This window comes from Nerophis lumbriciformis, linkage group LG15 (assembly GCF_033978685.3).
Source record: "Nerophis lumbriciformis linkage group LG15, RoL_Nlum_v2.1, whole genome shotgun sequence".
Classification (NCBI taxonomy): domain Eukaryota; kingdom Metazoa; phylum Chordata; class Actinopteri; order Syngnathiformes; family Syngnathidae; genus Nerophis; species Nerophis lumbriciformis.
In genome coordinates this window covers 46,229,000-46,243,895 of record NC_084562.2, presented here as the reverse complement: position 1 = coordinate 46,243,895, position 14,896 = coordinate 46,229,000, and the positions used below count along the sequence as shown (strand labels likewise).

General features: G+C 38.9%; 1 pseudogene; it reads right to left on the bottom strand.

Moving 5' to 3' along the window:
* Window positions 1–1,562: 1,562 nt before the first annotated feature.
* LOC133615757 (mortality factor 4-like protein 1) overlaps window positions 1,563–14,896 on the bottom strand; it is a 29,577-nt pseudogene continuing 16,243 nt past the window's right edge.

Genomic DNA, 14,896 nt, shown 5'->3' with positions numbered 1-14,896 from the left:
ATACAAAGGTATAGAAATAAAAACTAAACAAATCACTGTAATAGTACTGGATTTTTTAAGGGATTTACTGGGTTACTTCAAAAGTTGCTTCCAAACAAACACTTGAAGCATTGATTTTATTTTAGTAAAAAATCTAATTATATCGGTCTCTTTTAAATGATAAATGATAAATGAGTTGTACTTGTATAGCGCTTTTCTACCTTCAAGGTACTCAAAGCGCTTTGACACTACTTCCACATTTACCCATTCACACACACATTCATACACTGATGGAGGGAGCTGCCATGCAAGGCGCTAACCAGCACCCATCAGGAGCAAGGGTGAAGTGTCTTGCTCAGGACACAACGGACATGACGAGGTTGGTACTAGGTGGGGATTGAACCAGGGACCCTCGGGTCGCGCACGGCCATTCTTCCATTGCGCCACGCCAGATGATGCAGTTCCTCTATTTATTGAGTCACGATGGCAGCCACGGAGGCCCAGTAGGAAGCACTGTCCACAGCTGTCGGCTGGCTTCCCTGCACTCTTTAACAAACAAAAACAAGTTTTATTTAAAACGTCAAGGTAATTACGGATGGATTTAGCCAGCTAATTTTGTAGACTTGTACATTTTCCTTGCAGCTGGTATGTTGTTGTTCACTTCACAATCAATTGGTCATTGTGTGCAAATATGTGGGCGCACGTCATCCATCCATCCATTTCCTACCGCTTATTCCCTTCGGGGTTGCGGGGGGCTTTGGAGCCTATCTCAACTACAATCGGGCGGAAGGCGGGGTACACCCTGGACAAGTCGCCACCTTATCGCAGGGCCAACACAGATAGACAGACAACATTCACACTCACATTCACACACTAGGGCAACCAATTGAAAACCCTTCACAAGCAATAATGCAAGTTTAAAAAAAAAAAAAAAAAAATTAGTGGTCATTAGTGAACATCTGTATGTATGATTGGGGGTAAAGAGGCCTGTCTACGCTCTGCCAGCAATGAAACGTGTCACTTTTGTCAGTGACTCCATGGTAACACTGTTGCCATGGAGACGAAGCTAGCGGCATAATACTTGAGATGCAGAATCACGCTGACCTGCCCAATTCTTGTTGGGACTGTAAATCATACACTCAGGGTGTTTCATATCTTCGGTGTCCACAAATCACATATCTCACATATGAATAAGACATACATACAAGACAAGGCTGGCAAATTGCAGCATTACATGCTGAAATAGAATGAATATAAATAAGCATTAGACAAACAACGTAATCATTCTGGAAGCATTTTTCTTTGTACAAATACACAAGATAAAGATTATTATGGAAAAATAATAATTGCACCTTGTGTGAAAGTAACACCGCAGATAATAAATACATCCAACAACAATTACCACACTTGACTGCAGTAGACAGACCCTTTTCATGTATTTTTAGAAGAACCTTTTTAGCTTCGAAGTGTACCTTTAAATTTCAGGCTCTTCACTGTTTTGACCTCTCAAGGGACTTGTTCAGGAGAAATGATCACTTAAGTGTGCAACGATTAAATTGCACCTTTGAGGGTGCAATTTGCACTCACACAGCCTTACGGTGGTACTCTGCGGTCGCGACATCGTAGCCGCCGGCATTAAACAGCGTGGATAAATTCTTTACCAGATACCTGTGGAAACAGAGATTATGTGTCAACTTTTTGTGACAAACAGTTGCCAAAATGAGGTGGCAAACACTGATTAATACAATCAAAAACTAAAAAGAGAGACCAAGAGAAGTGCTTTTAGTTAATGTGTCTAGTTAAGATGCTCTGGTGAATTTAGATACGACATATTTCTATACAGTCCTACAAATGATTGAAATCCCACGTTCCCATCATTCTGGACTGGATGTGTATTCGGTTTTGGTGTTAACGCACTTTTTGTGTCTTTTTACGCATTGAAATCAGAAAGAACGCACTTTTTTTTTTTTTTTTTGATTATCGCTTCTGCCGGTGTTTTGTTTTGTTTATATTTGCTGGGTCAAATTTCCGCCCCTGTTTATTGCGGGTTTTTTTGGTCGTCTTCAAAGTAATTAACTTTCCGGTACAATTTCTTAAATTTTGATTCGCTGAAAGTTTTATCAATCACAAATATTGCCTCAGTTTGCATTAGAACAAGTTTACCGCGAGGGGCTTTCAAAAGAAAGACTTCATGGTAAACACTAAGGTGAGTGTAAAGTCAACCTTTTTAACTTCATCCTGTGCCATGTCTCCAGTAAATGAATTGTTTTAGTCTTTGTGAGTCCATGGAAACTTCACTTTTATCTCCCGCTGGATTGACAGCTAACCAGCACCTGACCAAACTCCTCCACCCCAAAAACATACTTTGCAGGTCAACAAACGGGTAAAATATCTATCATATTTTGTGTGTTTGCCATAAAAAAAACATAGTTTTCTTTGACAAAAGGGGCAGAAAACAAACAAACAAAAAAACATTTAAAAAAAATAAATACTTAGAATTGACGGATACATCTGAAGTTGATGTAGACTCTAGAGATTTAAGCGTTGAATAAATAATATATGCATGCCCTGGCACACCATTATCATCATTTCATGACCGAAGCAAAAAACTTTTTACGCGTTTATACTGAAATAAATACACCTACAACTTATTAAATACAAATATAGAAAAAACTACCAGCAGCAGTAAAGTTTAGATCCATGAAGTGTCATGATCCGTGGTCCGGATCATGTTTTGTGTTTTCTGTTAGTTTTGGACTCCTTTAGTTCCTGTTTGTGCACCTTTGAGTTGTTACCATAGCTGCTTACTATTTTGACCTTCCTCTTGTGTTCGGGACGCTCACCTGTTGCTCATCAGAGACACTATTTAAGCCTGCCTTTGCCGGTCACTCGTCCTGGCTTCTTTGTTTGCTTCCCGCAACTGTTACGAAAGTTTTGCTTGCCTCCTAGCTCATGCTAAGTCTAGCTTGAAGTACTATCGGCACCTTGTTCCGTCGGTTGTTTTCTGTTTTGTACCTCTTTGATTCTTTTTTCAAGATGAAATCATGTTCTCACCTGCAAGTCCTGTCCGGAGTCGTCCGTTTGTATCCCGGGAGAACGAACCGCGCAGCAAGCTGCGTAAACCCCGCCGTAACATGAAGGAAAGAAGAAAGTGAATGAATGTTTATAACTGAATACATTTACATATGCATAAAAATGTGTTTTCTTTTGTATAATTTTTTTTAATGAATTGAGTAACGTTTATGACAACCTTTTTCCAAAACACTATATAGAAAGTGAGACATAACAGGATATTGCATACATTTATCATTTGCTTTTAAAACGGTTACAAAAAAGTAGGACGCTAAAAATGTACTGTGGGACCCCATTTTTATGACTTGATGGGGTTCCTGGGACCCCATTTTGAAAATTCCTAGCGCCGACACTGTGTATTCCATGAACTGGTAGAGTATTCTAAATAATGTGTACAAAAACACATAGTAATTATAGTAATTAAATAACGTAATTATTACCTAAAAGTAACTGTGATTTTTTTTTAAATTAATATATATTTAGACCAGTGAGAAAGGAAAGGTGCATTTCAATTAGAGTGTTCGTTTATGGAACTAACCTGACAATGGAACAATAAAATGTAAATCTCTTTATGTATTGAAAAAAAGAGTGAAAACCACGATGATGAAAATATATGACTTTGACCCCGTTTACACTTGCCATCTCACATTAATCTCTCACAAAGTAAATTGTCATACAAGACAGCTTTGAAGATACACCTATTGCAGCTGCCCACATGACGTGAATTTTTAATACTGGGTTTAACCAGCTTTTTTTTATCTTATATTGTACTTTTCTTTTGTATAATGTTTGGTAATGTATGTATTCTTTGTATTTTTATTTTGTATGCGCCTATATGGACCCCAGGAAGACTAGCGGCCGCCTTAGCGTCAGCTAATGGGGACCCATTCAATAAACAATTAACAACAATACACTGCACACCAAATCAGGTTTTTTTTACCCTCAAGTGACACAGATCAGATTTTTTTTCTCCAGTTCTAAACGCTCCAAAGTGCTTCAAATCTGATCTTTTGGCATCAGATCCAGGCCACATCAGGAGGTCGTCCTGAATCCGATTGGAATCTGATCTTTTCAAATGTGACTTCAGTCTATACGCAATGCGACCTGAATGTGACCCGGGTGTGACTTTTTTCGTCAGCTTTTGCAAAGCTACAACACTCGTGTGCGCAGGAAAGACGCAGTCAGTCGCCAGCGAAAGTGAATATTTCATCACAACACCCGGTTTCGGTGAGCAAAGTCTATTTAAGACGACCGAATTTTTGGTGCATGACTTGTCAGTAGTGCGCAAATAATAGGCTATATGTAATCTATGAATATATATCTTGATTCCAAAGAAATAGTGATTGTTGAAGGATCGGAATTGACGCTATGGCGCATTTGCTTGCATGTGAGTTGAAAAATAAAGCTCCTGTAGATCTACACTAATGTCCCAGTCTCCTTTACTTAAGAGCCATTTAAAGATTACAACCCTCCCAAATATATGACACTATATACATCCATTCATACATTATATTACTTTCATTTACTTTCACATAAAAAACACCAAATTTTAAAGGCGTGGCAACTTTTATTTTATTTTCAACTTCCTTTGTCTTCACTTAAGCAAACTGCACATGTAAGTGACGTCGAGGCCACATTGGGGCCACAATGGGGCCACGTGTGTGTTTACACCGGAGTCTGATAAAAATCACATTTTACTTGCAGTATAAAACAGTCAGATGGAAAAAATCTAATTAAAAAAAAATCTGATTTGGGCAACTTTGGCCTGTAGTATAAACATAATCTTTGAGTAAGCTGTTTTTTTGTTTCGTTTTGTTTTATCTTATGAAAGAGAAATATGGCTTTAGTAGTTTTTAGAGTTGGATAACTAATGTGTTTGTGTGAAGAAAGTTCTGCTCCTGTTCATTTGTGATTTATCCTAATGTTGTATCAAACGTTTTTATCTAATATTGAGTGAATGAAATACAATAAAAAGATGTGTACATAGTGTTGTACAGTGTAGCCTCTAAAATCCAACAGTGTACAGGTCCTACAAGTCCCTTACAGTCGCATGAACTACAAATATTGTGGCTAATGGCTATATACGACTTTTACAAAACATCCCAGTTTAGATGAGGGGTCTCCAACCTTTTTTCTTCTGACAGCTGCTTTTATAAAATAAAAATGTCATAGTGTTTATTTTCATAGCTATTTCAAAGGGAATAAGCCTGTTTTGCCAGATCATTAACAACATGTTGGTATCCACAACTCAAATTTTGTTTTTAAAAATGTTTGTTTATCTGCATCTTCGACAAACCCCGTTTCCATATGAGTTGGGAAATTGTGTTAGATGTAAATATAAACGGAATACAATGATTTGCAAATTCCTTTCAACCCATATTCAGTTGAATGCACTACAAAGACAAGATATTTGATGTTCAAACTCATAAACTTTTTTTTTTTTTGTAAATAATAATTAACTTAGAATTTCATGGCTGCAACACGTGCCAAAGAAGTTGGGAAAGGGCATGTTCACCACTGTGTGACATGGCCTTTCCTTTTAACAACACTCAGTAAACGTTTGGGAACTGAGAAGACACATTTTTTAAGCTTCTCAGGTGTAATTCTTTCCCATTCTTGCTTGATGTACAGCTTAAGTTGTTCAACAGTCCGGGGGTCTCCATTGTGGTATTTTAGGCTTCATAATGCGCCACACATTTTCAATGGGAGACAGGTCTGGACTACAGGCAGGCCAGTCTAGTACCCGCACTCTTTTACTATGAAGCCACGTTGATGTAACACGTGGCTTGGCATTGTCTTGCTGAAATAAGCAGGGGCGTCCATGGTAACGTTGCTTGGATGGCAACATATGTTGCTCCAAAACCTGTATGTACCTTTCAGCATTAATGGTGCCTTCACAGATGTGTAAGTTACCCATGTCTTGGGCACTAATACACCCCCATCCATCACAGATGCTGGCTTTTCAACTTTGCGCCTATAACAATCCGGATGGTTCTTTTCCTCTATGGTCCGGAGGACACGACGTCCACAGTTTCCAAAAACAATTTGAAATGTGGACTCGACAGACCACAGAACACTTTTCCACTTTGTATCAGTCCATCTTAGATGAGCTCAGGCCCAGCGAAGCCGACGGCGTTTCTGGGTGTTGTTGAGAAACGGTTCTCGCCTTGCATAGGAGAGTTTTAACTTGCACTTACAGATGTAACGACCAACTGTAGTTACTGACAGTGGGTTTCTGAAGTGTTCCTGAGCCCATGTGGTGATATCCTTTACACACTGATGTCGCTTGTTGATGCAGTACAGCCTGAGGGATCGAAGGTCACGGGCTTAGCTGCTTACGTGCAGTGATTTCTCCAGATTCTCTGAACCCTTTGATGATATTACGGACCGTAGATGGTGAAATCCCTAAATTCCTTGCAATAGCTGGTTGAGAAAGGTTTTTCTTAAACTGTTCAACAATTTGCTCACGCAAATTGACAAAGTGGTGACCCTCGCCCCATCCTTGTTTGTGAATGACTGAGCATTTCATGGAATCTACTTTTATACCCAATTGTGGCACCCACCTGTTCCCAATTTGCCTGTTCACCTGTGGGATGTTCCAAATAAGTGTTTGATGAGCATTCCTCAACTTTATCAGTATTTATTGCCACCTTTCCCAACTTCTTTGTCACGTGTTGCTGGCATCAAATTCTAAAGTTAATGATTATTTGCAAAAAAAAAAAAGTTTATCAGTTTGAACATCAAATATGTTGTCTTTGTAGCATACTCAACTGAATATGGGTTGAAAAGGATTTGCAAATCATTGTATTCCCTTTTATTTTTTATATCTAACACAATTTCCCAACTCATATGGAAACGGGGTTTGTATTTCAGTTTGCATTTATTTATAGTGAATGTTGTTTTTTTTTATCACTATGGTAGCACTTTTCTGAAGAACTTTGTTGTAGAAACCGTGGCTTCCGTGTCTCTCACTGTCACGTACGATATCGCCTGCTGTTAGACCACACCGTTTTCTTCGTGGAACTGATGTGACAAGTCTGTAGGATCACCATAATTATCCATAGCACAAGAATGAGCCAAATCTTTTACTTTTGAAACTTTGGAATCATTTCGATAGTTCAAGAAGACTTACGGTAATTAAAAAACAGCATTCAATGGTAAATAGGAACTTCACTGTTTTATATATTTTTCTTATCACTTACAGTCTTTATGTGGGACAAGAACACACGTTTCTCTTTTGACGACGTGGGCTTGGGGGGTGGCGGACCGGTAGCCTTCATTTCAGAGGCGGTATAGTACGGAATATGATTCATTAGTATTGCGGTACTATACTAATACCGGTATACCGTACAACCTTAGTATGTATTTTAGTATTATTTGATGTGCCTTTGTTACGGCCGTTTACTCTTCTCTGCGCAGAGTGTTCCCTTTGGCTCAACCCTGCCCCTTACCTGTTAACGTGAGCTTTTCTTACGCACAAGACGAAGCACGACAACATTTTCAAAAGTATATGGCGGCTGCGGTGCCGATTTCTCGACTCCCGAGTGATGCAATGCTTTGGCCAGCAACTGCATTTGGCTATTGGTGAGTGACTCCAGCTTTATTTACACACATCAATTTGCTTGAGAAACCTATTTCTCTCCCTGTAGCGGCTTAAACACTAATCTTATCTGTTTATGTTGTTCTGTTCTGTTGGCGACTTAGCACCTTTCTACTGCTCGCTCCATGTGTCAAATGTTTAGCTACTCCTCGGCTTGAAAGTGACTCTCCCCATAGCCCGTGCGGACTAAGCTACGGTAGTGTAGCGGCTTGGTGCCTGGAGAGTAGTTTCAAACTGAACAGTCAGTGGTCTTCACGTAGATTTTTCTCTATGTGGCCCCCAATCTAAAATGAGTTTGACACCCCTGCTTTATAAGAATAAGCAACACGTTACTCTCAACACTGGTTATCTAGCCATAAAACACTTAGGCAACCTTTGTTTAAGATACCAGTATATATCGTATATTGCCATTCGCCCTAAAAATACAGGGGTATCAGTTTTGGTCCACATCGTCCAGCCCTACTCGTGACCTCTGTTTACAATCCGTCATGTCATGTCAAAAATGTACCTTCTAACTGGCTACTAATAAATACTCTAGAACTACAACGGGTTCAGAAGTAACAGTCTTCGGATTGTAATCATCCAAATGTTACGACCTGTCATACTTCATGCTCAGTTCACGCTGCTTTCTTCATAGTCCATGCCAAGTAAGTTTTTGTTTATTATTGCCACAGTTAGTGTTTTTGTTTCATTGTTCATAGTTTCTGCCTTTGTGCAAGTTTTGTGTTTATAGCCAAGTTTTCTACCTCCACTGTGAGCGCCTTTTGTTTGTTTCTTTTTTTTGAGTGTTAAAAATAAATCATGTACTCCCCTTCACGCCACGTATGGTCCAAATCATTTGCACCAAGGGAGAACAAATCACGCCATAGTTCTAGTCATGACATAAAGAATGGAAATATAAATGTGTTCAGGTCCTGGAGCTTAACTTTGTAAACATTTTAGCATTAAAAAAAGAAAAGTAAAATACAAACTGAATATTGTACTTCGGGCCTGACTGCATCCATGAGGATATGAAAATTGTTTATGAAAAGTTACCCCCGACAGGACATGAATGTCCAAAGTCAAGTCAAAGCTTACTTGAGGAAGTCTTGGAGGTAACCGAGCAGCAAAGCCAGGCTTTTGTCATCCAGCGGCGTATAAGCCAGCGTGGCTCCGATTCGAACTAGCAAACACAAGAAGACATTTTAGCATCACATTTTAGGATTGCCACGTGCAAACACTTTTATCTTGACAGCTAGATGGAATTATACAAAACAAAGACAATTGCAGTGCATGAGAATGGTTGGGGTTTTAGTGAACACTTAAAAGGAACAACGTTTTTAGCTATGGACTGGCTACATGTGTTAAAATGATCTGACTCTCACGCTTTTACTATTTGAGCCCAATCGATGGTCTGTCCCATTAGGGAAAGAAAAAAAATCAATTGATGGACAAATGTGCTTGTTCAGTATATTCAATATGTGAGTTAAAAGTATTTTGTTCACATTGCAAGTCAGTCATGCATTCATATGTGTGCTTCGCTGTGTGTGTGTGTGTGTGTGTGTGTGTGTGTGTGTGTGTGTGTGTGTGTGTGTGTGTGTGTGTGTGTGTGTGTGTGTGTGTGTGTGTGTGCGTGTGTGTGTGTGTGTGTGTGTGTGTGTGTGTGTGTGTGTGTGTGTGTGTGTGTGTGTGTGTGTGTGTGCGATTGATGGTGGGGGAGATGGGTCATCGGGGCATTGTTTTTAAGTCTGTAAAGCACTTTGTGTTGCATTTTCTTTTATGTATGAAAAGCGCTTTATAAATAAAGTTTGATTTGAATGGAATTCTGATTTTTTTTTTTTTCCCAAATGTGACCTGTATCTGATTTTTTTCAAATCAATGTAAAAAGTGCAATTACGAATTTTCCAAATCCGACCCAAGCCTCTCTCGTATGCACTGATGCCGGTAGCGCGTTACTTAGTAACCTTGAGACCTCCGAATTCATGAATTTCGAATGCAAAGACCCTGGCAGTGAAAGACGGGCTCTCCAGGATGACTGCAGGCCTTCCGGATGCTATAGTCAGAGGTGGGTAGTAACGCGCTACATTTACTCCGTTACATCTACTTGAGTAACTTTTGGGATAAATTGTACTTCTAAGAGTAGTTTTAATGCAACATACTTTTACTTTTACTTGAGTATATTTATAGAGAAGAAACGCTACTTTTACTCCGCTACTTTTATCTACATTCAGCTCGCTACTCGCTACTAATTTTTATCGATCTGTTAATGCACGCTTTGTTTGTTTTGGTCTGTCAGACAGACCTTCATAGTGCCTGCGTTTCAACAAATGCAGTCACTGGTGACGTTCACTCCGTTCCACCAATCAGATGCAGTCACTGGTGACGTTGGACCAATCAAACAGAGCCAGGGGTCACATGACCTGACTTAAACAAGTTGAAAAACTTATTGGGGTGTTACCATTTAGTGGTCAATTGTACGGAATATGTACTGTACTGTGCAATCTACTAATAAAAGTTCCAATCAATCAATCAAAAGTGTGAAGGAAAAAAGACCATTTTTTATTTCGACCGTACATCCCGTCAAAAGCCTAAAGACTGACTGCACAGTTCCTGTCTTCACAATAAAAGTGCCGCTCCATCGCGCCTGCGCTTTCAAAATAAGAGTTTCCGAAAGCCTGCGCAAACAAGCTAGCAAGCTACGGAGTTTGCCGCCAATGTATTTCTTGTAAAGTGTATAAAAACGAATATGGAAGCTGGACAAATAAGATGCCAAAAACCAACCACTTTCATGTGGTATTAGACAGAAAGGAGGAACTTTTTTTCTCCTCCATTTGAAAACGTGGACGTTTGTCATCACTACTGTCTGATTACAATCAACGCAAGTCATCAGAATCAGGTAATACACCAACTTATATTCTTGTCTTCATGAAAGAAAGGAATCTATATGTGTTAAACATGCATGTATATTCATTAAAACACTATTAACATGTAAACAAAAACGGCAAAAAAAAAATATATAAATTATATACTGTATATATCAATGTATGTATATATATATATATATATATATATATATATATATATATATATATATATATATATATATGTATATATGTGTGTGTGTGTGTATATATATATATATATATATATATATATATATATATATATATATATATATATATATATATATATGTATATATGTGTGTGTGTGTATATATATATATATATATATATATATATATATATATATATATATATATATATATGATATGTGTGTGTATGTTACTCATCAGTTACTCAGTACTTGAGTAGTTTTTTTACAACATACATTTTACTTTTACTCAAGTAAATATTTGGGTGACTACTCCTTACTTTTACTTGAGTAATAAATCTCTAAAGTAACAGTACTCTTACTTGAGTACAATTTCTGGCTACTCTACCCACCTCTGGCTATAGTGCAGGTATGTTACATCTTTAAGCTAGTTAAAATGTTCTCTCATCACACAATTCATAAACACGGAATAGAATATTCATTATCATTGCAAAATTAAATCCACAATATCGATCCCACATTAGGCATGGTTTGCACAAGTAACCCTTGTAAGCATAAACAAATTTACTAGGCTATCCAGACTGGTTTTGCCGGTGTGCTGGACGACAAAGATGCCCTTCTCGCAGCTGTCAATTGTCCAAAGTTCAAACTCCGATGGCTGAGAGATCCAGATAGAAGAAAGCGAGTAAAAGGGCTCTGACAGCAGAGTGCCGCACAACTGGTCCCCCAGCACAGAGCCTTGCCAGTGTGCCCACCACCTCTGCAAACCAAGGCGAGATGGACTTTTTCACTTTTGAGGCAGAGCCAGAGGAGACATACTCTGCAGAAAATTAAGTCATGGACTACCTAAGGTCGGCCTGTGAACTTCAGATTCTGCATCGGTTTCCAAAAATCAAGAACATTTTCATAAAGTAACTCTCCAACCCCATCGAGTGAGGAAGTGGCTCACCAGTAGGAACGTGAGCAGCTGAAAACAATCAGTCAATCACAATGAAATGATGATGATTTGATCAATAAAAGTTGATCAAATCGGAGCCGCATGGAGTGCCCGGAAATCTAAATACGCGGACATAGTTTTCGCGCAGCTACTGCAATAGAGCACACATGAGAACGGTGGTGTGTCGGTGCTGTGATCTGCGTGGCAAACAGAATTTTTTAAATAATTTTTTTATGAATGCGCAAATGTTAACAGTGCAATTTCAATGTGGATGATGAAAGAATGAAGGTTACGGCAAGTAGAATAATAATTTATTTCAACTATTTTCTCAAAAATATGCTATGAGGGTATGGAGTGTGTTTTATTTGATTACTTCATTAATCCAAGAAATGTATCCATAGATTACTCCATCCATCCATCCATCCAGTTTCTACCGCTTGTTCGTGTCGGTGTCGCTGGGGTGGCTGGAACCTATCCCAGCTGCATTCAGGCGGAAGGCAGGGTACAGCCTGGACAAGTCGCCATCTCATCGATTACTAAAATAATCGATAGCTGCAGCCCTAGTTGTACTTGAATGGACATCATCCATCTATCCATTTTCTACCGATTGTCCCTTTCAGGGTCGCGTGGGGTGCTGGAGCCTATCTCAGCTGCATTCGGGTGGAAGGCGGCGTACACTCTGGACAAGTCGCCACCTCATCGCAGGGCCAACACAGATAGACAGACAACATTCACACACTAGGGACAATTTAGTGTTGCCAATCAACTTATCCCCAGGTGCATGTCATTTATTTGCTTAAAACTTGGCAACAGTTTTATCTAAAGTCTTGTTGTATTTTGAAGTGAAATGTTTCATTATGTACACCAGTCCGACACTCGGCACTCATCTTTTCATTGAAGTATGCATCGACCTGATCCTTGACTGTATCATAACCCACACCAACTTTTAAGTAAACATTACTGCATTTGGAAAGTATTGCTTCACTTTTTCCACATTTTATTTATGTTAAAATGGAATAAATTAATCTGGTCCCTAAAATATAAGGATATGTACAAAAATATGAAACTTGGAACTTGGAATATACGAACGTTAATGGACAACGAAAAGTCAGACAGACCAGAGAGAAGAACAGCTTTTGTGGCAAGAGAACTTCAGAAGTTCAATTTTGATATTGTTGCTCTCCAAGAGACCAGGAGAGCGGAAGAAGGCCAGTTGAGAGAAGAACAGGGCAACTACACTTTCTTTTGGAAAGGAAAAGCAGTAATGATAATGTGAAACATGTATTTTGAAAAAAATCAATTACCGGTAGTCATTAGTATTCACAGCCTTTGCCATGAAGCTCAAAAGTGAACTCAGGTGCATCTTGTTGTAACTAATCATCCTTGAGATGTTTCAAATTGGAGTTAATTGGAGTCTACCTGTGGTAAATTCATTTGGTTAGACATTATTTGGAAAGGCACACACCTGTCTATATATAAGGTCCCACACATGTCAGTGCATGGCAGAGCACAAACCAAGCATGAAGCTGAAGGAACGGTCTGTAGACCTCCGAGACAGAATTGTCTCGAGGCACAAACCTAGGAGGGGTAGAGTAAAATATATGCTGCCTTGAAGGTCCCAATGAGTGGCGTCCATCGTCCATAAATGGAAGAAGTTCGGAACTACCAGGACTCTTCTTAGAGCTCGCTGGCCGTCTAAACTGAGTGATTGGGGGAGAAGGGCCCTAATCAGGGAGGTGACCAAGAACCCGATGGTCACTCTGTCATAGCTACAGCATTTCTTTCAGAGAGAGAACCTTCCAGAAGGACAACCATCTCTGCAGCAAACCTACAATCAGGCCTGTATAGGACAGTGGCCAGACGGAGGACATTTCTTTGTAAAAGTTTGCCAAAATGCACCTGAAAGACTCTCAGGCTATGAGAAACAAAGTTAGCTGGTTTGATGAAACAAAGATTGAACTCTTTGGCATCAATGCCTGCCGTCATGTTTGGAGGAAACCAGGCACCGCTCATCACCAGACCAATACCATCCCTACAGTGAAGCATGGTGGTGGCAGCAACAAGAACTGGGAGACTAGTCAGGATAGAGAGAAAGATGAATGCAGCAATGTAAACAGAGAAGACCTAGATGAAAACCTGCTCCAGAGCGCTCTTGAACTCAGACTGGGACGACGGTTCACCTTTCAGCAGGAAAACGACACTAAGCACACAGCTTAAAATATCAAAGGAATCGCATTAGGACAACTCTCTAAATTTCCTTGAGTGGCCCTGCTACAGCCCAGACTTGAATCCCATTGAACATATCTGGAGAGATCTGAAAATGGCTGCCCACTGACGCTTCGCATCCAGCGTGATGGAGCTTTAGAGGTGCTGCAAAGAGGAATAAGCAAAACTGCCCAAAGATAGATTTAAAAAGACTTGAGGCTGTAATTTCTGCCAAACACGCATCAACAAAGTATACGTACATGTGATTTCTAACCTGTTTAATTTTAATACATTTGCAAAAAGCTCTAAAAAAATGTTTTTTTCATATTGTCATGATGGGTAGGGATGTCCGATAATGGCTTTTTGCCGATATCCGATATTCCGATATTGTCCAACTCTTTAATCACCAATACCGATATCAACCGATACTGATATCAACCGATATATACAGTCGTGGAATTAACACATTATTATGCCTAATTTGGACAACGAGGTATGGTGAAGATAAGGTACTTTTAAAAAAAATTTATAAAATAAAATAAGATAAATAAATTCAAAACATTTTCTTGAATAAAAAAGAAAGTAAAACAATATAAAAACAGCTACATTGAAACTAGTAATTAATGAAAATTAGTAAAATTAACTGTTAAAGGTTAGTACTATTAGTGGACCAGCAGCACGCACAATCATGTGTGCTTACGGACTGTATCCCTTGCAGACTGTATTGATATATATTGATATATAATGTAGGAACCAGAATATTAATAACAGAAAGAAACAACCCTTTTGTGTGAATGAGTGTGAATGGGGGAGGAAGGTTTTTTGGGTTGGTGCACTAATTGTAAGTGTATCTTGTGTTTTTTATGTTGATTTAATAAAAAAACTAAAAAATAATTTTAAAAAAACAAAAACGATACCGATAATAAAAAAAACGATACTGATAATTTCCGATATTACATTTTAACGCATTTAACGGCCGATTATATCGGCAGGCCGATATTATCGGACATCTCTAATGATGGGGTATTGTGTGTAGAATTTTGAGGACAAAAATTAAATAATTTCTTTTCGG